This window comes from Stegodyphus dumicola, chromosome 9 (assembly GCF_044657685.1).
Source record: "Stegodyphus dumicola isolate Sdum_Otavi_A_Nest chromosome 9, ASM4465768v1".
In the NCBI taxonomy this organism is placed as follows: Eukaryota; Metazoa; Arthropoda; class Arachnida; order Araneae; family Eresidae; genus Stegodyphus; species Stegodyphus dumicola.
In genome coordinates this window covers 88,040,461-88,066,400 of record NC_140776.1, presented here as the reverse complement: position 1 = coordinate 88,066,400, position 25,940 = coordinate 88,040,461, and the positions used below count along the sequence as shown (strand labels likewise).

Genomic DNA, 25,940 nt, shown 5'->3' with positions numbered 1-25,940 from the left:
TATAGGACTGTTATAACATGTAGATGTGCACCTCGTATTTTGGTTGCAATCGGCCGTACCAAACGTATATAAATATTTATATATATATATATATCCACTCTGTTACCCGGCTCAGTGATCTCAGTTTCTTTACTCTTATATGTTTGTAAATTGTACATTTTTTGCTTTAAAAATGATTGAATTATGTTGTTTTTATCTTCTGGTTAAGGATTTTATGCCTTTAGTAAATCTGTGTGCAATATTTTTAGAATTATCAGCAATTTTAAAGTTGTTTAATTGCCGCTAAGCCTGTTTTTAATGGCGGCCATGGATGTTTACATTTGAAACAGGAGACTAGTGGATTTGTTGCCAATCTAGAGAAACTTAGCTTCGCAACAACAAAGATAACGCATTCATTTTTTATTGTCAATTAAATCATGCTTAATTCTTCCTGGAATTTTTTCGAGGAAATAAGTGTTTGAGATTTACTTCGTAATTTTTAATGTAGATATTTTGAGTTTTTATGTATTTTTGCCTTCTCGCGAAGTGAGAACTGAATTAATTAAATGAGAAATACTCAATCGTCTGTAAAAAACTGTTTCTTTTTTGTTTTGTTTGCTTAATTTCTTTTATACATCATTCTAGCTTTATTATAGTATTTGAATAGAACATGTGGCAACGATTAGATAATTCTATTCTTTAAATGATATAAATTTTGTGCATTATGAGTTATAATATGAACGAAATATATACGTTAACTGTTATATAATTATTGGATTATATAACAGTTAACTTAGTTTCCGTTATATAATTATTATATAAGTTAACTGTTATATAATTATTAATACTGTTAAGTGAATCTTGCGCCAGAGTTTGCTGTGGTAAACAAATACTAGAGTGAATTTTAAAGAATGCATTTATTCTATTGTGGTTTATGCGCTGTCGGCGAAGTAGATTTAATTCAATCCAATAAGTTTAAGTGAAATGCAAGAAAAAATGCGTATGATTTAATGTTCCAATTTAATATTCCAATAAAAGGAAGTCATGTGGTGTACACATCAGATTTTTATTTTATTATCTTCTGACAAACTGCTAATAATTTTGTTCTTTGGAAAACGCAAAATGAACTACTATTAGGATACTTTAAAGTCTTAAAATATTAGTTTGGTGATGAAATATGGACGAATTTATTAAATCTAGTTATTCTACTAAGGACAAATTTGTTAAATCTAGCTATTCTGTTAAGTAACGGTTTTCTAAATAACTGTCAAATTTTGAGCATTTAAATGCTATGCATTTATTAGGTATTTTCTGCCGCCTTAACGCTTGCCTTCGTTGTATAATTATAAACACGTAACGGCTAGAGTCGAGGAACCCGAGTTTCGAATTCCAATTAAGGCACTGCACGTTTTTCATGTTTTATACTTCCAAAATCGTAATGGTGGATTCATTTCAACAGCAAAAATATTTTTTGAAATTAGGTAAAGTTCAAACTTTTGCTTTAATGTTGCTCTTAAGCGGCCAAAAGAATAAGAGCTCTGAACACGGTAGTTCGATTTAGGTTCAAATCCCGGCGAACAGGTTGGCTGCATATGTGCATGTTCAAAGTTTTCCTCATATATAAAGGCAATAAGAGCCAGTTTTCCTTGGAAAGTCTCTTATGAATGCCTCTCTCTCCTTTGGCAGAAAGCTATCATATATCTTGCCTTAATCAATTAGCTTAACCTAATTCATTTCACTGTTATACTATATCAGACGATCTACATATCTATTTAAACTGTAAAATCTTCGCTCTTCGTTAGTAACTTATGTGATGGTAGATCAATTATAAACTTTCTTAATTGTATTATACTTACAAATATAAATTAAACGCATTTAATATTTTAAAGAAAAAGAAGTTTCTGAAAGGAAGCCGAAAAACCTTATATAATTTTCTCTTGTTTTAAATATTTTACATAATTTTAAGTATGTCTAAAGAGAAATAAGACTATCAGAGCGCATACTATGATGACGGATCACAATTACTTTACATGAATATTTAAGAAGCTAATTTTTTGCAACTTTAATATATTTTTTATAAATATGAAAAAAAAAAGTTTTGATTTATTGGAAATATTACACCTGGCTTTAGCAGCGATATAACACCCAAGCAACAGCACGTTAAGTTTCGTGTCCCGGTGTAGATGATTTGATTCTTTCAGTGCGGTAGATAGTGTCATGTTTTAAAGGTTTTAACAGAATGTAGGTTGGTAATCTGAACAGTCTTTCAATACCTTTTTAATTTTTCCATCTATAAAATATTACGTCTTTTAAATATCTTCAGAAATAATTTTTTGAATGGAAAAGTCATTAAGAGTCCAAGCTGGATCTAGTGTGGGCCTTAAGTTTTTCGTTATACCAATGTAAGCAACTGATTAGAATTTAGAGTATTTATTGAACTAGTTAATAACTTTTGGAACTTTCAAGCTATTCATATAAGTACGGGATGTAATACTGATAAGATCTGAAGTCGTATTGAACACCTCATTTCTTAAAATTTATGCTGTATTTCACTTTACAAATTTTTATATTTGTAGTTTGGGAACGTAAGCTTTCGAATTTGTATGTGTATGTATATGAAGATGTTTGAATTTTTAAGTGTTGCGCACGTCTTTTAATTTCATCACAAGTGCAAGCGTTTGAATTCACGTATGAAACAGTATGAAACGTATGAAATTTACCACATAGTTTAATGGGAATAATGGATTAAATCATTCCATTTACAGAATTCATCCTCAATTTTTATATCGCGAATAATAAAAGCGTGGCACGCTTAATTAACGCAATCTATTAATTTAATTGCTTTGTCAAATGTAAATATAATATACCATTATCTTTTTTAATTTATCTTGTGTGTCCTACACTATTATTAGTGCGACATAAAATTGTAGATGAATTATGTAAACAGAATAATTTAATCTATTTAATCCCACTTAACTAGATGATATATCTTTTTTTTTTTCTCTCTTAGCGCACCAATTATCATGTCCATTTTAAAAAACGCCTATAAAGAAATAAAAATCTTCTTTTAATTGTATTTTTTGTTTTAGTGTCAATTACATGTTGGTAGTTAAAAAAAAACTATGTAAAACTAATTTCGCCAATCTGTCATTAAGTGCTCTAAGATGGCAAACTCAAAAGCAATTTTCCCACGAAAAACGTTTTCCCCGTCCGATTCAGACTGCAACACATTTTTTAACACATATATTTAAAATTTACTTTAAAATCGTTCAGTTAGTGCTTTTTATCAGTTTTATCAGTCTTTCTTTAAAAGAAAGCGAAAAGTTTATTTTATAATCTGTGAATATTTTAAAACTTTATGTGTTTATATGTTGATATTGAAAATTAAAATTATAAACATGAAATAATCGAAAAAAATCAAGCAATTTTTACAAATTCGCCAAAAATTTAAACAGTAAAACTCTCATATGCTTAGTTTGTTCGTTAAACGAAGATATATGCGAAATATCGATTAAACATTAAATAAAAAAATCTAAATCGAATTTTCAAAAAATCGTACTTTAAAAATCGATGACAAAATTTCATCCGCAGTAAAACACCTTGAGTGAACTAAATAAAAAACTATACAATTAGATGTTTGTCAACAATGTATAATGCAGCTAAAGATTTATAACGAATGTGTTGCAAACTTGTATATTTTATGCTATTCTCTCGAAGAAAAGAAAATTCCAAAATTACAATGTTTTTGATACATGCTACTGTATTTATCAAACATGCTGCTTATTTTCAATTACGTTTTATAAATATTTATTTTGGAATCAAAATATGCTTAAGCTTTTGTTAGCTTTCATGGTTATTTTTACGTGTTTCTCTTAAAGTAACTGTCAATAATTATGAAAATAAAATTTCAATGGCATCATTAAATATTTCAATTTTTTTTTCTCTTATTTCCTGTAAATATATAGACTAGTGAGCACACAAGCTTGTTCGTGAGAGTGAATAAAGTTTGCTCACGCGATACTGCATGAGAGCAAGATTTTATTGATTCAGTTTGCTTTGCAGGCCTATGGATATCGTTTGAGCAGGAGTGATTTTATTGGTTGATGAAAGAAGTGTGTGCCTGCGTATAAAAAAGATTCTGCAAAATTATAATCACTTTTAGTATTTGCTATAGTTTTACATTATTATGCTACTATGTAAAGTATTATTTCTGCTACTGATGTCACTTTTATCATTATAATTAATTGTTTATGATTATTTTATGAATATTATTATTATTAACAGATTGCGTATTTCTTGATACATGTATATGTTCTCATATCTGACAAAGTACATTATGTGCATTCACAGTGTGCAGATGTACAATGAAAGTAGACTGATATGTAGTGTACAGAAATTCCTAATAACGTTTAGTTGAAAATCGGTTTTAGTGAATTCATGAGTACCCAAAGTGTTCTCATTAATTTACATTGTGTTTAATGTAGTTAGATTAGAGAAAAGTTTATCCTAAAATATCTGTTTATTATATGTATAATCATATATTTTATAGCTGTTGTTTATATGTAGAAATATTTAGGGTGCTACTTTGGTAGACGGTTGCACGAATTTTTGGCAATTTACATTGGCGCAATTGTTGGCACGGTTTTTACAATCGTCAGCCATCTTGAAAAACGCTGTTTTTGCTTATTTTACGCATTAGTAAAGTATTCGAAACTTTAAAAAAATAAATATCGTTAAAAATAATAGATTAATTTTTTGTTGAAAACGTTGCTTTTTGAGATGGCTGGCAAATGTAAATAAATACATTTACTAAGAGTATAAAATACTAAAGTAAGATTAAATTATTACTTTCATATAGCAAAGAAATAAAATAAAAACCCCGCTATACAAGCATTGCGCCAACGTTTAATTGGATTAAAATATTACTTAAACTGAATATCGAATTAAAAACATTATACCAACGCTTAAAAGAATTAAAATATTACTTAAATTCAAATAATTTAAAATAAATTTTATAGTATATAATTATTTAACATTAAAACATATGTGGCAATAAATATCTCAGCAATTTTTGAAATCAGTATATTAATTTTTAATAAAAATTGATGTATACAATTATAAAGTAAAAGAAAAATATATACTTACATTTTTTGAGTATTTTACCAGTGGTATATTGATAAGTACCACAAAAAATCGGAATCATAATTTAGATATCATGAAAAAAATTTGCCGGTAAAAGGGAGGAATGTCTAATACTTTTTTTACAGCGGTTATTTCAACCACCGTGACCAAAATACCATATACGGCCGTCCTCAGAAGCGGCTCTTTTAACGATCTTCATCTGGGATCCACATCTCTCGCACTTCATTGAAGAAGCAATTAGCGAGATTTCCTCCAAAAATTTTAATAAATTTCCTCTGATCCTTGTAACAATTTATAAATAAATCTTTAATTAGGAAAGCCAGGTTGGCCAAAATAAGGTCTCAACGGACAATTTTTTGATTCCGATACCAAGAATTATTGGTATCGGAATCAAAAAATTATCAGTAACAACATTCATCTTCGAAACGGACATATCCATTCGCTTTGAAATCTAAGAAATTCGAAGAGATGAATAATAAAATTTTAAAAGGCGCGGTAATGTACAAAGATTCAGTAGCCAATCAGGGACTTGATTACATCACGCATAGAATTAAAATTATTTAAATGGTCATACATAATAAAATCATTTTTCAAAGAAAATGCAAAATTAAATTCATTTTAATATTTAACATATATAAATAATGTTTAAAACATTAGATTAAATTTATAGATATTAAAACCAATTACTTTTAAAGTAAGGTGGCGTCATTGATTACATCATCCAGAACATAAAATTATATAAAATATCATAAAGAATAAAATTTTTATCTCTACATATAATAAAACAAAGAGTCTGTCTGTGTGTGTGTGTCTTTCGTTCGCGCTGCGCGTAAGCTAATAGACCCACGGCTACGAAATTTGGTACATAGGTGCATCTATCTAGACAAGAGCCAGTGCACCTGGAAGCGTTTTTTTCGAAATTCGAATTTGAATTTTTTTTATTTTATGTTTTGTCACGATATTGAAAAATTTTGCATGATTTTTTTTCTTCAACGGAAAGTTGGTTAATTTTTTATTAGGATAATTAATATTTGTATTAAGGGATATAGCTTATTTTATTGTAATTTTTTTCTCTTGAAAGTATAAGATAAAATATCATTAATTATACGTTGCTTTTCAGAATTTTTTGTATTCTTTTATGTTATTTATTGCTCATTTCACTGTTTTTAAGATATTGAATAGTTTTGAGTGATTTTTTTTTAAGTTTAACAAAGTTCTTAACCTCCTTTATACCATTTTAGTTCTTAAGATTTTGCAAAGGGAAGTTGGTTAATTTATTTATTAGGATAATTAATATTTGTATTGGCAAGTTAATTTCTAATTGGAGAAGTCACATTTTTGGAACGTAATTTATTGAGAATTAAAACTTGCCAAGTTAGAAATCCGATGTCAAGGAAAGTTATAAATTGTATTTAAATGAATTCAAGAACGTTTCCCTACAGCTACGCTTAAAGGAAGTGCTATGGAAGTTGCCGGGAGTCTGTTAGATCTTAATTCTTTTATCGGTAACACTGATTACACCGAACATCATTTCTCCCGAACTTGGCCTCTTTTTCACATTTATGCTGTTGTTATGATTTTGAGGTACTATTCGGTTTCGAGGGCTGTAAAAAATCGCCAAACTATTGTTGATGCCAATGCTACCAAAAATAATTGCGGCAACCCTAATAATCGCGGTAAGAAAGGAAGTAAGTAAATAACTATTTAAGATTGATGTTTTAATTTAGATGAAAGGTTAATTTAATATAATACATTATTATTATTACAATTTATATGAAAAAGGCTAAACATGACTTATTGGAAGCATAAGAGTAAATAACTATTTCAGATCATTATTATAATTTATATAAAAATTGCTAAACATAACTGAATGGAGGCCTGCATCGCTATTTCGCTACCGACTTATCGCTAAAGCATAATTTCATCTCGTTGGTTGTTCAAGCGTAATTTTAAATAATGAATTATGCCTTTTCTTTGAAAATATTCTCGGTAAAGTGCAGAATCGCTGACTTATTTGTTTGCCGCTTTTTACAAGGGTAAAAACAACTGGATTTTTGTCAATTTTCTTTTACTTTTAAAGTGAAAATAGGTCATGTGTACATAGATAAAGTCAAGGGTATGCGCAGTGTCATTTCTGTGCAATTCTAGGATTTTTTTTTTAAGTGAAAATAGGTCGATGTGCACATGGATACCGAGTATGTGCAATTCTTAAAAACTCGTCAAGCAGTGGGTGATTCTGCACTTTACCCAAAATTCTACTGCCGAGTTTTCGTCATGGGCAATTCTCAAATTGTTAAATCCATAGGATATCAAAAAAGGATTTAAAATCAAAAAAGGATTTAAAAGTTAAACTAGTATTTCAATGGCGTCTTAAGAATTATAGAACTATATAAACTTATGCAATCTGAAATCAGCGCGTACGCTAGATTTGGCACGCTGTTAAAGGGCGCATTTGCTAGATTTGGCACTTTTGCGCGTACATTTTTGCTGCAATTTTTTACGGCCCTCGAAACCGAATAGTACCGATTTTGATTTTTTAAACTATATGATGACATCACATCTGAATCATCAACAAGCTGATATGGCTATTCCTTCATTAAGACAGTTTCCAAGTGTCTAAGACTGGCTGAAGATGGTAAACGTGCAGCGATATCACCCCCACGGGCATGCCAAAGATTTTTATTCAGATGAAGAACTATAAAATACGAAAGCGACTCTATGCCAGATGTCCTTTAATTTCCAGACACTCGTTGACGATGCTGGCTCGATGGAGACGAGCATTACCATCCATGAGGCGGAAATCGAAACCAACTAGTACAGTGTTGAGTTTCACAATGGGGTGAAGGTCTTCTTCCCCCTATCGTGCAGCCGTTAACCTTTTAACTGTCATGCCCGAGATTACTGGTGTTCGAAAATGTCACGCCCGAGTATTACTCGGGGTAATTTTTTTTTTTTTTTTTGAGTGCATCGTATTGTTATACCCGAATATATATCGGGAGACGTTTATTTCGGCTTCATCTCTTTTTCAAACCCGACTGTATTTCGGGAAAAGTTAATGTGCGCTCAGTCCAATAGATAACAGCACTTTACTGAAGATTTCAAAGGTTAGAAGTTATTTGGTTCAAGGTGCATGGGATCTTTTTGTTGTAAAATAGCGTACAGTTCTTTGAAACGTTATATAGATGATTTAGATTCTTCAACCGAAGATGAAGGATGTGTCTTTGATGAGCAGTATTCATGATACTTCCATGGTCAGCCTCAAAAATAAAAAATGGCGATATACTCAAGCCGAAGATTGTTTCTAATTACGGTCTAACTATGGGTGGTGTAGATCGCTGTGATCAGGAAATATCCTTTCATCCAACAATCCGAAAATGTCAGAAAAAATATTATAAAAAGATATTTTTACATTTACTAGACAAGGTACTCTGAAACTCATATTTGCTCTATAAAAATGTAGTTGGGAAACGTATTACATTTTTAGAATTTCGAATCCAAGTTGTAGAAGAGCTTTTACATAAATATGATGATGCAGCTTCTGGACAAAAGAATGTTGGCAGACCACCTACAATAGATAACCCTGCCCGTCTTACTGAACGACATTTTATATCCCATTTTCCTCCTATTCCTGCGAAACGTGAGCCTACAAGACAGTGCAAAGTGTGTTGTTCGAAAAAGGATAAAAACGGGGAAAAGATAAGGAAGGAATCACGATTCTGGTGTAGTGATTTTGGAGTTGGTTTGTGCTTGGAAAAGTGTTTCCAGTTGTACCACACAAGACTGAATTACTGGACTACTAATAGGTATTCACTTATATTTATTTATGTTTTAAAAAATAGTTAATTTTTTTTTTATTTTTAGAAAATAATGCTCCACTATAAGCGAACTTTGCAACTGCCATGTTGAGTGACAGCCGCCTCAAAGAAAATATGCAATGGCTACAAAACTTAAAAATTTTACCCATGTATGTCAAAATATCAATTTTAACTACTTAAGTATATTTTATTTTGTACTAAACATTTGGTTTTTGAAATAAAAAAATTTGACAATTTGTGTACCCAAATCATCCAAATAACTTGACAGTTAAAGGGTTAAAGAACCATCTCTAAAGATGTGCAACTGGATACGATATTCCACTGAAATTCCAGCCCACATCAAGATGCTGCTACGTCTAAATGCATAATTCAATAACGTTCTGGACTTAATGCCATGTGCCTCGTTCTCTTCAAAACCCTTACATGCTTTTCATCTCATTCCAGGGCAAATTTTCGCTCGTTCTTGAACATCTGCACCAATCTGAAACGGTCTAAATTTGAGAAGTAACAAAATAATCGATGCCGAAAAAAAGAGCATAATCTTTAATTGAGGGCCTTGCTTTAAAGCGTTTGACAGCACTCTAGGGGTCACTATCAGCCATTTGTCTTCTTTCAACCGTAGAAACATGAATATCGTTAAAAGTTAGTCTACGAAAGTTATAAGCAATTCATATTAGCATTTAAATATCCTTTCAGAATGCTGGCATCTTCGACTACTGCGTAATTAAAAATGTTCGGACAAGCAGTCGCGATTGACTGCAACATACAATATTTGAATATTGTCATTTGAACCCGCAGCGATTTTTAACCACTCAAGTTGAACTTCGCTTCCGAAAATTGCTAATTTTCATTGTGTGCTTAGTTTTTGGTTGGTTTGGTTTGGTTTTCGTTTTGCTTTATTTACGTTTCGCCGTAAGGAGTGCAAGGATTTTTAATACTGCTCACAAAATATTTTTTTCTTTCTTCATTTAGGTCAATCTCCATTATAAAATCAAACAATTCATGTGCCTCTTTTAGCAATTCATTTAACTTCCTGTACGTTACGTACTTTCTTGTATGTCTGTTACCTTCAACACTATTGCTGCTTTCTTCGTCTACTGACGTTATAAGATGATGTAATTCTTCATTTGTCATTCCACGATTGTCATTCTCAACTAATGCTTTAATTTCTCCTCCTTCTGTAACTGAAAAATCTTTCGTCGCCTATTGCTTTTGCAATTTGTGCGATTTGCTTGGCTTCATTTTCAGTCGATGGAAATTATTTAAAATTGTTGACAACTTCTAGCCAGAGCTGATGCCAGCAAGCATTCATTGTTGATGAATTCGCAAGTTCTCACGCGAGTTTAATCACTTCCATGCAGTGCCTTATGTTGAATTTTTTCCAGAATGCCGTTAGTGTGCCGTGCTTTCCTTCATCTAGTGCTTTATTTGCAGCGATGTAAACATGCCCCGGCTTTGAATACTTTTATGATTTCGCGATCCATTGGTTCGATTAACGAACTGCTGTTCTTGGAAGGAATAAAGCCTCTACAATTGGATGCAATGTTGTGAGGGCTGCAGCACTGTGTCCTGGAGCATCACTGAAATCTAGAACTTTAAAGCTCAGATTTTTGCTGCTTTAAGCAATATTTGGCTTCTTGAATAAATGAGTTTCAAATGTTCCCTGTACTTTGTCTAGATATAATGTCGAGGAACCTAATGAACTATTTGACTAATGAATATTTGGCTTCTTGAATAAATGAGTTTCAAATGTTCCCTGTACTTTGTCTAGATGTAATGTCGAGGAACCTAATGAACTAGTAAGAAATTGTCGCTGAGTTCATTTAGTTGCTACAGAGACTTGAGAATGGTTAAAATACCCTTTTATTCAGTGCTTAAATTGCGCCGGAGGTCACCGGAGCCCGGCTTAGGTGCTTCTCAATTTTTAAGATAAATTACAATTTTAGCCGGAGCGCACCGGAGCCCTAAATAAGCTCCGGTACTTCTTTTTATAAAACTGAACCACAATTTAAAGGGAAAAAATTTAGAATTCCTAACGTTTTAGCTTAACAATAAGCAGACCTTGCAATACTCTATTTCCCTAGAAATACGAACTCATGAGATTATGAGACGTTCAAGTAAAGTCCCCTCACTCACATGCGGAAACCTTTCCCTTTAAGAAAAGCAATAAATCTGGGGGAGTTTATTTAGAAACGCGTAAATTTCTCGCCATGGCATCGTATCTAGTGTATTGTTATCGATGCTTACAGTTAGTTTTCCTCGCAGGAAGGAAAATTTGTGTTCTTAAATGTGCGTTAAGTGACAGCGAGTACAATAAGAGTGTTTACTGAGATAAACTGCTCAAGCACGTCCTATACATCGTCTTTCCCACAGTATCCACTAATGGGGAGAAAGCGTAACCAGCAACTTTACATTCATCCTCAGAAGTCAGATTCAGGACTCATTTTACGCCTGACATACATCTGCTTGATGGCTATAATTATATCAGCAGAGAGCCGCGGTCAAGGAGAATGTTCTCTCTCACCAAGATTAACCTCATTTTTTGTTTCCACACACTCATACCCTCATTCTGTTTCGCCCTGGAATTTTTATCAGCTATACTTTAAGTATATCTAATTTTTGTAATTATAAAAGAACTCCCCCTACGATCAGAGCTTAAATTGGGCCGAAGCCCACCGAATCTCGGCTTCGGTGCTTTTTAGTTTTTGTAATAAATCATAATTCTAACCGGAACGCACCGGAGCCCTGAATAAGAAAGCTGCGGCACTTCTTTTATGTAATTGAATAGCAATTTCAGTAGAAATTTTATCTCGAAAATTTTATTTTAACAATAAAATTATATTAAAAATCGCGTATTAAATTTCAATTTATCTGTTTACATTTTATTTAATTTTAATTATTTAATTACTTTAATAAATAATAATTAATTACCTAATAATTATAAAGTAAATTATAATTAATTAAGTATCTAATAATCATCAATTAAATTATAATTAATTATATAATAATTATTGATTAAATAACAATTTATTTACATTAATTAAATAGCTATTAATTAATTTGGTAATAATTAACTATATAATTTTAAAATTATTAACGACTTTAATAGTCATTTTATTTATTTATTTCCTCATGTTCCTCTTTGTTGACGGTCTTCGATGGGGCTCCGGCACTTCTAATCTTAGAAATTAAGCCCTGCTTTTATTCATTCAAAGAAATAGTAACTGATATCCTTTTCAGGCTTCCAGGAAAGCCTCCACGTGCTCTTTTAAATCAGGATAAGAAAATAAGAAACTTCTTTAATACTAAACTAAATAGACTTAGTGGAAGCTAGACAAAAATACCTAACGTAGTTGGCCCTTGAATAAACCTAGCCAGCTATTCTCAACAGACACGTACAATACGGTTGAGCGCAGTAGATTCAAGAATGAAATAGCCTGAAGGCAAACACGCGCCACTAAGGACTCCTAAGCACTCTCTCTAGAACTAGTTGGATTTCCCTTAAATACTTCTTCCTTAAAAACACATGCAGTCATTCCTTAAATATATTTGCATTGATATTAAATATTAATTATTAATTAATACCGGTATTAATTAATATTAGCCCTTAAATACATTTACATTCAACGCGATATTAAAAACTCATTCTGGTAGTGAGTTGTAAGTAGGGAACAAAAATTGAAAGGGTTTCAAAATTAAAAGTAACTGTTATAAAATTATAATACACCTTACAAGTTTCAAACCAGTCATTAAAGAAAACTATTGCAATGCTGCCGACGTCTGCAGTGTACCGCGTATGACTGAAATTTTCGCGTTCGACAAACTAAATTTAGACGAATCACGCAAATTCACGTTCTGCAAGTTCGAGTTCGGCAAGGGTTTACTGTACTTGTCAGCATAGTAAAGTGATCCATTTAAAATTAACGCACATTCTTAGTAATATTTTGCTACACTTCGATGGCAGCAAGTTTATTAATAATTTTCATTGGATTGGTTTGATAATGACAAAGCACATTAGGGCTTTTTGTCTATGTTTCTTTAGCCGACACCCATTCGTCGACTTCATTTATTTGTAGAAAACTTGCTATTCGAACTACAATTTTCATGCAGGAATTTTATTGTTATCTGCGAATAGAAGAATGACAGCGTTGTACTACTTAACTGTAACAATAGCGAATGTTAAGTAATGTTAAATGTTAAGTAAGTACAACGAAATAATTACAGTTTTGCCGCAGTGACTCATTTATATTATGGGTTGGGTCTTTGCCTTGACTACAGTTCAGGAGCAAAATTCTGAGAAAATATGAATTTAGGTAAAAAAAAAAAAAAAAAAAAAAAATGTTTCTAACATCGTGTGGTGTTATCGATACCATGACTTTTCCAGTATGAATATTTGTCTGCAAAAAGGAACAATAAAATTTCTACTTTCACAAGAATCGATATTATAGCAACTCCTTTCGATCATTATCAGCAAAGAACTTTGAACATTTTTGAAGGAGGAGTTAGAGAAATTCTGAAAGAAATTTTACGTTATGAACACTGTCATATTAGAACTGAGAGGAAACTGGATTTCTCTTAACGACGAAGCAGCTCGAACTAGTCTTTTAAATATTATTAGAATATCCTCTTAAATTTCAGGGCCATATGCTTAAAGTTGAAAAGTAATTTAACGTTTTTCATAATGTTGTGAGTTGTCTTGATCATTTTATTGATACTTTTTCCTCTAAATAACCGTGCATACTAATATTGCACTAACATGTGCAAATATTAAGTGTTAAATGCTATACACATATAAATAAATAGTATAGTGTATCTACTAGATATAGTACGCATATATTTATACACTATATATACAAATATGTATGTTGACCAATCGATCAATTTTGAATTTTCTTTAGCGCCTAATGTAAAGCACTAAAGTAACTTTGCATCACTTTTACGAATAAAGTACTCGTATAAATTGACCTTATATTTTATTTTATGTAGCTAAACTAAGTTCAGCTTTTAGAGTCATTGGGATTTTTAATGCTGGAGACATGAAAAATGAGCAATGCTTTCGCCGGGATTCGAACTCTGGATCTCCCGAATAACGCTTTAAATGCCCTTGCAGTTATACCGCGAGGGCATGCGGAAAGGAGGGAGAAAATATCTTAAAAACTAAAGCTGCTAAACTAAAATCCAGCTAGAACTTGAAATGTTTTACTAGAAGATGTGATAACCAGACCTCATTTAATTGCTCATTTAATTACTTTAAACAGAGTTATACAGGTTATTGTTGTACACGAATACAGAAGATATACAAAAATGAACGGTGATAAAACGGAAGGTATATTTAATGCTTACAACTCAGCCAACCACTTCTGCCGAGATAACTACAGTAAGTTCAAAACAACAGTAAGATTAGTACAATAAGTTCAGCTATAAAATTTTAATTTAAATAAGCTATTATCCGAAGGCTATACAAATCAGTTAAGGCGAAGTTGGCTTAAAACTTAACCGGCGTGGATATTCAACTATTGGCAACTATAATGAAAGGCCGAAGACTAGAAATATCTGCTATAGCAAACTAGTAACATGGCCTCGCGAACACGCTCTGTCTTACAATCTAAAAACCTCAACTTAAATACATGCGAACTAAGTTGCATTTTGGCTGGAAAACAGAAGGAAGAAGTGACAGTAAAGATCAAACACATAAAATAGCTGGTTGATTAACATACAGGAATCTTGCGAGTGAATTAAATTTTTACATCTCATTTAGTAAATAGAAACATCAGCCTTTTTTTAATCGCTTGCGTTTAAATGAAGTCCGTTTACTTGTTTTAAAACTTTATTTTAACAGTACAGGGTTCTGTTTTATCTAGGAGCTTGTGCTAATGTCCTGCAGACCCTACTAAACTGGAAGCGAGTTGTCGCTTTAACTTGAAGCAAATAACTCCAAAGGTTAAAATAATCTTCTTTATTTAAATCCTAAATGAACAGAAAGGTACTGCTTGTGAGAGAGACGAACCGCCGCTACGAATTGATATGTAAATAAACATAAGATAAAATTTAAATAAAAATGTAGTTAACGTAGTCTGAGATTTCGCACATAAGATGCTACTAAAACCGGCCCAAGATAATTAGAGGTATGTATTTAAATATTAGACAGCAAGATGCTTAAGCCGGAATAAAACTCTGGCAGATTTGGCAATAGCTAACAGCAATCTACCAGAAGCTCTAACTATAGACATTCATATTCTCGTCTTAAATACGCAGTACTTAATTTTCATTCTAGGAAAAGATGTTAAAGTTCAAATCATAGCTGGATAACTAACATTAAATCTTATGACACTTAATGTGTCGCTACTTCATTAATATAATAAATTAAATATTTAGATTTAATTAATTTGATTCATTCATTTCAGTTTATTATTGTTCCTTTAAGTTCAGCATATTTGTATTAATCTTAGGATTATTTATTTTTCATTGTTATTTTACTAAATTTATTTAATAATTTAAATGGGTAAAAAGAAAGATTTGAATAGAAACTAGAGAGAAGAACATATCGAGATATTATTGAAAAATACTGATCTGGAGTAAAAAGATATTTCTAAAAAAGTTTAAAGTTTCAATTCGGGTTGGAATAGTTTTGTATTTAAAGAAAGTAAGAGAAAAAAGAATTTCCCCTAAATGTTTTGGCAAACGTGAGTGCAAAACCTCTCTGAACGAGAAGTCAAGAAACATATAAAAATGAGTCTAAAAAATCCTAGATACGAAATCAAAATGGATATAAGAAGATCATGGTATGTTAACAAGCACCAGTACTGTAAACAGGCCTCTTTTGAACGCTAGATTAAAAGTTTAAAATCAAAGCTATCATTTTCTGTGATAAACGAACGATTTTCTTCGGCTCAAACGTACACCACATGGATCCCAGGATTGGAAGAAGATATTTATTTAAAATTTAAATATTTTTCAAACTCAAACTAATTTTATAGTTTTTTTAATCTTTTAAATCCTCTGTTTCCTAACAGAAATATTTTTTCCTTTTCTTGCTGTTTTTGACTGTAGATGGTTTTTTTTTTTTTTTTTTTTTTTTTGCCATTGGTTGTTGAGTACAAATGCTTAATGATAGAACTCAACATGTTCGTAAGGAGAAGCAAACAAGGAAGGCAGCATTTAACTAAAGTGAAGAACCGTCCGTTTTTAATGATTTGAAACTGCATATCTCTTTGTGGTATTGGACTCATCGAAGTAATCAGAAGGAGTGTAAATTCAGAAAAATATAAGGGAAAATATCACTTTTCGCTTCTTAATGTAAGGTTTCCTCAAGGACACAACATCCCTTGCTATAAATCCAGGATTCTGAAAATGACTTTACTTCCAAAGGACTTCAAATGCTAATCTGGTCTAGAAATATTTCTGATATGAACTCCATCAAAAAATATAGAATATTTTTAAAGATAAAAAATCCATGAAGAAGAAACAAAAGAGGTAGATAAATAATTCAAAGAGCTCAAAGAGTATGAGATTAGGACTCAGATCTACAACAGAACTCCACGGTCTTGGTAAAAGGATCCAGGAATTATTAAAAACCAAGCGTCACACGAAGTATTGAAATGTATTAGTATTGTAGGTAATTGTAATTGTAGGTCTTTTGCTTGGACATATCATTAAAAGTAGTTAGTGTACGATAAATCACTCTTAATTATAGCAGTATGTACTTTAGCAACAAACTTTTCAGAAATCTATATTAAACTGCATCAGACTGTATTTGTAGATAATGTAATTTCTAGATATTTACAATTATGTAGCCTCATTTGCGACAAACAATTTTATTACTTCAGCGAGTTCTGAATACCATTCATCATGAAATATTATCCAAGTCAAATATTGAAAGAAATCTCTAGGAAGGAATTTTATCCTAATTTGATTCAGGGGTTTATAATCTTAGATGTAATACTACGCATTAACCTCTGCGCCTTCTTATTCACATAAGCGCTTAATATGCCTCTTAAAAGGAAAGCATGAAATTTGTTAGAAATTTTTCCTTATTTCTTACTAGTTGAAATATAGAGTTTGTCTCTCTTGCTCCACATAAACTAGAATAGACCCTATAATGACCTGGCGAATTCTTGCACAAGCGTGAATAAAACTACTGACTCAAACGAAAGGTAAAAATAACCCTTTATTAATTCAAACTAGTTAACAAAAAGACACGGACTTCGTGCGTTACACAGACACAGTCAACTCGCGGTGGAAACTAAAACATAAAATATAAGTCAAACTGGAATAAATAGTACAAGATCGCACTTAAGTTACGCCTAAGAGGTGGACTCACAAGAATCTAACCGGCGTGATACTAATCTGATAAGGTCAAGAGGCTTACTAGCGTGACCGCAAAATAACAACGAAGCGCTTGGCTAGCGAAACAAACTCTGAATAAACTTTGATAATCACAGGTTTAAATAAGCACTCCACTTAACTTTAAATTTACATCCTGGCGAGAGAATGTGAGGGGAAGTTGAGAAGTCTAGAACGGGTATCAAACTTAAAATAAACTTGTTATGGAAAATAAGGAAAACAGGTATCAAAAATATCATAGAATAATAAAAAGATCAGTGCAGACTTTTTTTTTCTGAAATGTTAGAAACATATCCGAAAATTATTCGACCTGTTTCTACCTCTTCCCGGCAAATTCGCCATTTTTCTAAAATCTTGCATTTCGTCAGGATATATTGTTGTCATTTCAGACATAAAACATAATATTTGAAGTAACTATTACTAACTAAATATATGGGATAAGTAAAATAGTGAATTATGTCCTATTTTCTTTAAAGGCTGCAGTAATCTATAGATAAGGGAAAAGGAAAAGAATTCTAGGAATAGGTTGTTGTTAAAAGTCAATTACACTATGTATAAATGCACAAAAAAAAAAACATAGCTAGTATAGTAATATTGACGAAACCAATGCAATCTAACACTCCTTTATGGAACCATAAATTTATAGCATATTTCTTAAATATTTTGTTTATCGTGTCTTTGCTAGGCAGGGTAATTCCACCTGTTTCTACCTCTTCCGGGAAATTCGCCGTTTTTCTAAAATCTTGCATTTCGTAAGTATCTATTGTTGCCATTTACGACATAAAACATAATATAAGAAGTAGTTATTATTAAGTAAAGTGGTGAATATTTTGCTCAACTGCGTCTCAGTTTTGAAAGAGAACGTCCTGGTGGGCGATTTAAGAACTCCCACCTCTCTTTCGTTGCCATCAGCCTTTCAAGGGACCTTTAACGATCCAATACCACGGAGGTAAGAAAGGACCTTGTCCAATGCTGTGAAGACATTGCACATTACAAACATCTACGTCAGTGCTCCGCAACCGGTGCGCCGCGGCACACTGGTGTGCCATGAGTAGGATATAGGTGTGCCGCAATCAAATACATGTATTTGACATTTTGCAATTTTTTATCATGTATTTAATACACAATGACAATTTTTTTTCCTTAATAATGTCTATTTTAAATGTTTTTATATATTTCTCTGTTGTGTGGTTGTGTGTGTGATTGTAAGTGTGTCAGCATTTGGATTTTTTCGGCACTTCCTTGATAACTCGGAACTCTTTGGTGTGCCACGAAATTCCAGAAATCCTATCTCGTTCATTTGCGTTTTTGCAGCTGAGGATGGTGGTTCGGTAAAACTATCGAAACTAGTGCTGTGAAAATTTGAAAATATAACGTTGATTTTTGTTGTTTGACTTCTGAATCTGGGTAATGTCTTAGTTACTGAAATTTGCTATTGTCTTTCCCTTCGTTGAATGCAAATACGAAAGTTTTCCTGTCGAAAATTTAAGAAGACATTTCTACTTTTAGGATAATCTTTAGGTGAAGAACTGAAACTGGTTAGCTAGCTCTCTAATATATTTTTAAAAATTATTTTTTTTGTATTTAATTCATTTCTTCTTTTATTAAATGGTAAACTTTATTTTGTTTTTGAAATTAGATGTTGATAAATTCATATTGTGAAACTACTTTCCAAAATTATAAAATATGCACATTTTCAATCAATTTATAGGTACATTATCAGAATTATTTTTCTAATACGAGTCATCTATTCGTAGGTCAAAAATAACTGCGCAGAAGATATTAGAATTAAACGATGACTTAATAGAATAAATGTGATATTTTTAATTAATCATCTAGTTATTATTATATTGAACAGCAATTTGAAAGCGGGTTTTGGAAAATATATTGGTTTTTACGTTGGTACACTTCTTCGAATGCGCTATGCTTTTTTAGAAGTACAAAAATAAAATACAAAAACGCAGAAATTCTTTTCTTTAAATATTATTTCTTCGGCACTACGTTCTGAAATGAAATTTTAACAAGACAGATAACAGTAAACTGTTCTTTTATAGTAAATATTTACATTATTCTAATTCACTTGCTTTTTCTCTTAAGGTTTAAAATATAGCATTTGTCGTTAAGTTTTGTTGCTTTTGATTACTTCAACCGTTTAATGGGCGCAGGTGCTTTTTTTTTTTTTTTTTTTTTTATGAGAGATATTACAAGATTTCCTATGGTATTTCTATTAATTATAAATATAACGCTGTTTCTCCAGCTTTAACAAAGTAAAATTAAGTAAAATGAAATGTAAGTAACGAAAAGTAAAATTAACTACAATTCTGGGCAAAAATCTTGCCCAAAACTTTCTGAGATATAATTTATGCATGAATTGCTATTGTTGAATGGAATTGTTAAAAATCATGTGATAAAGGATATTTTTATATGAATAAAGAAAAACTTTACTTTTTAGAAGTAACTGTCTTACGGAAGAAAATATACGACGTTTTGAGTAGAATTAATTTCCACTTCTTTAGAAAAAAAGATCTCTATTAGCTTATAGCAAATTCTTAAGTAGTAATTCAAGAGACTTAGTTTTAGCTCACCTCTATCAAAGGAAATAAAAAAGAATATTTTCCGCGGAATTTCCTTCCTGACAAGTTTTCTATAAAGTATGCGTCTAATAATGCCAATCTAACACCAACAAGATGTTCTGAAATGGCGTCCTCGGTGCAACCCATCATGTCAGCAAATCCATATCACAAAAGCAGACGACAGCATGAGTTTCCGATTATGGAAGGCAGCTGCGTCCAGCTTTAATTAAAGTGGAAGCTATAAAAATGTGACCGCAATCACCCGTAACCGTGGAAACGGAAAGAGAGGATTGAGGGAAAGTGTTCTTGGCACCTTCCTTGATGATACTATCGCCTTTAGGAAACGAATTCTTAAAACTAAAATGCTTTCAGAGATTTATTGCGACATCTAAGAATGAAAATAATGCCTTTGATGTGTTTTCACTTATCTGGTGGAATATTTTTATAGCTTTAGGTATCAGTCTGTTTTAAAAGACAGAGTCCATTTGCTGTCTAGTTAAAATACTTTTATATTCTTTTGCAATCAAGGGATGGTTATATTTCAGAAATAAAACATTCTAATGGAAATTCATAAATTTTACTTTTTACAGGAAAACAGTTTACATTTATTTACCTGTAATATAAAAAAGTCGCTAAACAATACCTCGAGTGATTTTTTTCTTGCGTTAATTGCCAAAATCGATTTCAGAATTCACCTCTTAGTTTTCGTCAAAGAAAACAAATTCTGGAAAAATCTGTTTTTTTAATTAGACTTCTTGAGAAGTTTAGTCATCAATAGTTCAGCCAAAGGCAAAAATGAGTTTGCTCATTAGTGGCTATTCTTACTTTTATTCCTCAATAATCATACGATTTTATTTAGCTAATAAAAAAATAGAACTCAAGAATTTAAAGCTTCCATAAATAAAGATTTTTAGTTTTGCGCTAAAATTCGTGTCAGAAATAGTTAACTATAATCTGTGTTAAACTTACTGTTAACTGCTAAATTCGTTCTAAACTACCAAGTATTTCGGTTATGGCTTCAGTGTAATATTGTATCTTCCTTCAAGAGATTGCTCGTTGACTCGTTTTTGAATTCAATTTTTTTCCTTAGTGTTTTAATAGGAAATAACTGTATTCTTACAGTCAATAAGTAACTATATTCAACTGAATCAGCATCCCAGTAAAGTATTTTAACAGCCAGTTTTTTTCCGCTTCCATATCATGAAACTGGAGCATACATATAGCAAATGCTTCATGGATTAAAAATTTTAAATTCTCTGTACACCACTTTTAACACTTCTATTTAGTTTATATAGCTATCATAAAACTTTGTTCCTGAAGCTTCCATCATAAAATGTTTATTTAAAATTTTAAACCAGTCATTTATATTTGAATAGAAATCAAGTTCCAAATAAATTTTTAAGCTTCGCAAATTTCAAAGGCAGTGCTACCCAGTTTCAAAAAATGTCTCAAATTCCATACTTAGTATCTCAGTTTTAGTAACATCTTACACGAAAAACATCTTGAAGATTTTATTTATTTTATATGGATAATGGTTTGCAACATAGTACATCCTGAAAAAGACTGAAAGTAATTTTTTCGTATCTAAATTTTGAAAGCTGTTTGAAGGAAAACTTCTATTAACTATAGCTCTGCCCCACTGAACCTTTCATTATCTAAATGTATTAAAAACAAGTGAGAAAGTACGTGCAGATTTACCTCTCCTGCCACACACAAACATAAAATTACTAACTCAAATCTTTAGTTTGAATTTTGTACGGAAAAAGAGAACACCTCCTTATATCATAATTGAAACGTAATGTAATGTTCAAAGCCTTAAGAATTTTGATAGCCATATAAATCTATATATAGTGAAAAGCTTTATTGACAGTTTGATAAAGCTATGTTTATAAATTTTATTATTTTTATATTGCGATTTAACCAGGAATACGAAAGAAATTAATGCAGGTTTAGTGTTTGTGTGTGTGTATGTGGGATTATGGCAAAGCCTCAAGGGCTATCTGCCATGCCTTCGTGGAGAACTTTCTAAGGGAAACTGGCTCGTATACACGTTACACATGAGGAAAACCACGAAAACACCCATGCAGCCAGCCCGTTCGCGGGATTCGAACCTCGGACCGAACTATCAGTGTTCAGCGACTTTACCGCTCGGCCGCTGGTGGGCCTTAATGTAGGTTTAGAATTTGCAAATAAACTTGAACAATCATACTTACACATTTCAAAATATTACGACTAAAATATACATATTAGAACTAAAAATACTTTCTTATTGTATGCTATACATTTCGTTAAAAGGAATCAACTTCACTCTTCCGCCTTGGGGATTTCGCCGACAGGGTATACAAAGACCAATATACGATCTGCAACCATGACGTAGTTATGTACCTCAACATTAGCTTTTTTTTCAGAGGATCTAACATATTGGTATTTGTCTTGCAATACTTATCTAATGTCTGTGCTTTATTGTCGATGATGTTGTAAGAAATCTTCTCCTTCCTTACCAATTGTCTTTGTAGCGTAATTGGAAGCAGGTGCGGCTAGTAATCGGGAACTCCAGAGTTCGAATTCCAGAGAGGGCATTGATGATTTTTCTCATTTCCTGCTCCGAATAAAGCTGACTTCTCTACAATGTGAGAAAAATTTAACTGAAAGCAGAAATGTCATTTGTTTTCTCATATATGTACATTTATGTTTACGTGTTTAATAAATTTATTTCAGCAACCTTTTGTCCCAAATATTTCTTAGCTTGACTTAGTTATCATAAAATTCTACCTCAGATTAAATTACTTCATTAATAATTTATTTTCTTATTCTGTTAATTTGTGTACTTTACTTAATTGCATATAATTGTGCATAATTTCCTGTTCTTGAGAGAAATTAATTGCGCTAAAATTATTTTCTAGCCGATTTAGATACAAAATTCATTATGCATACGTAACGAGCTGTTTTCGTGCTATACATTTATTTGTTTTTACAGGGAAATAAATGAAGGTAAAGTGTCTTGATGTCACGCTAGAGACCGGACACCAAGCGAAAATTACTCATTTCCGTTTTTCTCCAGTCATGCTTCGAAACAACGGTACGTCTAATCATGTCTTTTTCAGTCATACATTTTTAGTAATCCTATATATACGATACTGCCTCTGTTTTTAGATCTGTATCTTGTTCGGTCTAGTCATATATTTTAACTATTTTGGCAGTCTTATCATTGTATCAAGAAAGCTATCATCTTCATAGAAATTAAACCAGCAGTTTCTAACTGAACACACAGAAAACTAAAATAAATGCCTGCAGAATTTTAGTACTGAATTTATTAGACCAATCCCAGTAAAGCAACTGCACAATATCCATCGACGGTGATTGATAATGCGTCTCAACAGGCTTTCTTTAAAATATTGTCAGCTTTGATTCAGCAATCGGTATCTGCTATTATATTTTCAAAGACTGAACAACAAAAATTAAATGCTTTCTTATCGCGCAGTTAAACTTTTAGTACTTGAGGAATATTTTCTTGTCCCTCGTGAAAATTCATTAGGGACCTTGTGAGCATTTAATATATTGAGGAAAATATAATAAGATAATTAATAAGCATTATCAACGGCTAATTCTTATGAAGGCATTCGATATCTCTGATAGTATGTCGAGAGATGTACAGCATTATTCACATGTACGTGAAAAGAAAAACATTGATGAATTTGTTTCCTTCAAACCTCGAATTATATATGCATTCAGTTCAATCCAAAATTATAATCATACTGTGTAAAGCAAGTGTTATACTATTCGGTATTCAGATTGACAACAAGGATAACTTAAAAGGCTTTCTACTGCTTATTAGAGCCATTCCAGCAGATATCAACACTCGAAACAAATATCAAAATTGAACCACCGTAAAATTTTAGCTTGTCATTTTCACATTAATATATAATATTTTATTTTCGCTCCATTTAATTTTTATCCAGGGAAAATGTTTCAATCATCCTACTCTAGACAGGCCTGTAATTTCATTCTAGCAAAAATTATAGGTTACCCCATTAAGTCTTGTTGCGCAAATAATTTTGTAGCACCTACCCTGAATTAACCCCTTCATTACAATAACTAATCCAGTCGAGGCTATCACTCCAATAACACCGCTATACATTTTTATACATGTAGTAAGTTTTATTTCTTTGTAACTTAGATTTTATGCATATCTGTAGTATTCTATCTTGCATTTATTCATGTATTCAGTGCATTTTATATATTAATTTTATTACTTAATTTTGTTGAATAGAATTTGTGATCGTTTATTGTATTTGTAAGCTTTTATTTCATGTATTTGTAAATCTTTTAATTTTGAATTGATGGATATTTTAATTTAAAGACAGCTCAACTAAAACTAGATATATGGGCAGAAACCATTTACCAGGCTTTGCCGAGAAATTTTATCGCTAAGCTGACAACATTTGGCAGTTTCTCGCTAATTTATCGATGTTCCGGAAATTTTTCGAAGACGCATTTCGAAGCATTAGGAGTGTTTTTCTCTAAGCTTCCAAAAGTCCTCTCAGTCTCCGGAGAAGAAACAAAAATATACATTACGCCTTCAGCCTTCAGTAAGTGAGTTAATTCAGCGTCGGAGACTTGCTCGATCACCATTGCTTTTTGAGGTATTCCCCAAATGTTAAAGAGAATTTGTCTTATCACTGCTTTCCTTCGTGGATTATTTATAGCTGTTAATCTTGTTGTATAAGCTGTTATTTATTGCAATAAAGTTTCGATTTCTTTCTGATCGTTTAGTACAGTTTTGAATTAATAAATAAATACATTTTTAATAAATTCAATAAATAAATTTTTGTAGAGTCTTTAGCACGCAACAATGCACAACAGTTGGCGATAAAAAAGAATTTTACAATAAACGTACTATTTACGTTTCCTCGAATGTCTGCAGACTAATAAACGTTTCAGCTTCAGTCAAAACATATGAGTTCATTGATGAAAATAATCAGCTCTACTTACTCTATGTCTCGGGGTCCTGTGTTAAAGGATATTTTGTATTCATAATCTAGTAAACATTAACTACTGTTGAAGTAACCAGTGGAAATATGGTCACAACCGAAATAAAAACTATTAAATTTATGTTTAAAAGTTTTCCAATGCCTAAACATATAAAAGTCATCCTTATCTACAACTTCTTACTACCTACTAGGCACGTACATGATTCCGTCATTACAACCGAAAGTCCAATGAGGATTTTTTCACATAGATTATAATCCGCTAACGACACGGGAAGGAATATGTCCTGAACTCCACTATAGGAAATCATATTCTCAAAAATCGATCTGCAAAAATTTTCTTGAGGTAGGTTCATCGAGTATTCTAACTTTAATTTATGAAATTTGTGCATCCTCAGTTGTTCGTACGTCAAATCTATTTCGTATAAAGATATTTTACATAACATATCTTGAGATATTTATAATTGCACCAAAATTTTGGAAATTTCTCGGTAGCTGCGGAAAACTGTAGAAGAATTTAAAAATTTCTACTCGATGTTCTGATACTTACAAATTTGCGAAGTTTTTTAATTGGTTGAATTTAATTTACGATGTTTTTAAATAATAATTGAATTTTATTGTGAAGAGACAAAATCTAATTCATGATTTTCTAAAAGAAATAATTGTTATTCACGTTTAACTCCTACCTTTATCATATTTCTGTACTGAGTGGCTAAAAGTGGTTGTTCGATATGGTAAAACATGTAAGAGCTATTTGCCTACAGGGAATGATGATTTCGTACAGGATTTTCTAACAAAAATTGTTCTGTATAACTGTAACTGAACCCAACCATAATATGGTTGGGTACAGTTCCAGTAATTTCTAGATTAGACATTTCTCGGTAATTTCTAGACTATTTCTCGGTAATGTCTATGGCTTCCAGTAATTTCTGGACTAGACATTTCTCGGTAATTTCTAGACTATTTCTCGATAATTTCTATGCCTTCCAATAATTTCAAGACTAGACATTTCTCGGCGGCTGGATGAAATGTACGTAAGACAGGAGAAAGCATCGGCTCTTAGTTGTAGTTGAGAGTTGTTAGTTGTTTAGTTCAGCGTA

General features: G+C 31.6%; 1 protein-coding gene across 3 annotated transcripts in view; it reads left to right on the top strand.

Annotated features, from left to right (window-relative positions):
- The window catches only part of Rph (Rabphilin), a 160,597-nt gene that overhangs the window by 27,525 nt on the left and 107,132 nt on the right, over positions 1-25,940 (top strand). For all 3 annotated transcript variants that reach the window (XM_035351089.2, XM_035351090.2, XM_035351091.2), the window contains exon 2: positions 22,830-22,931. The gene's annotated coding sequence lies outside the window, so the exon portion shown is untranslated. The remainder of the gene's footprint in view (positions 1-22,829; positions 22,932-25,940) is intronic.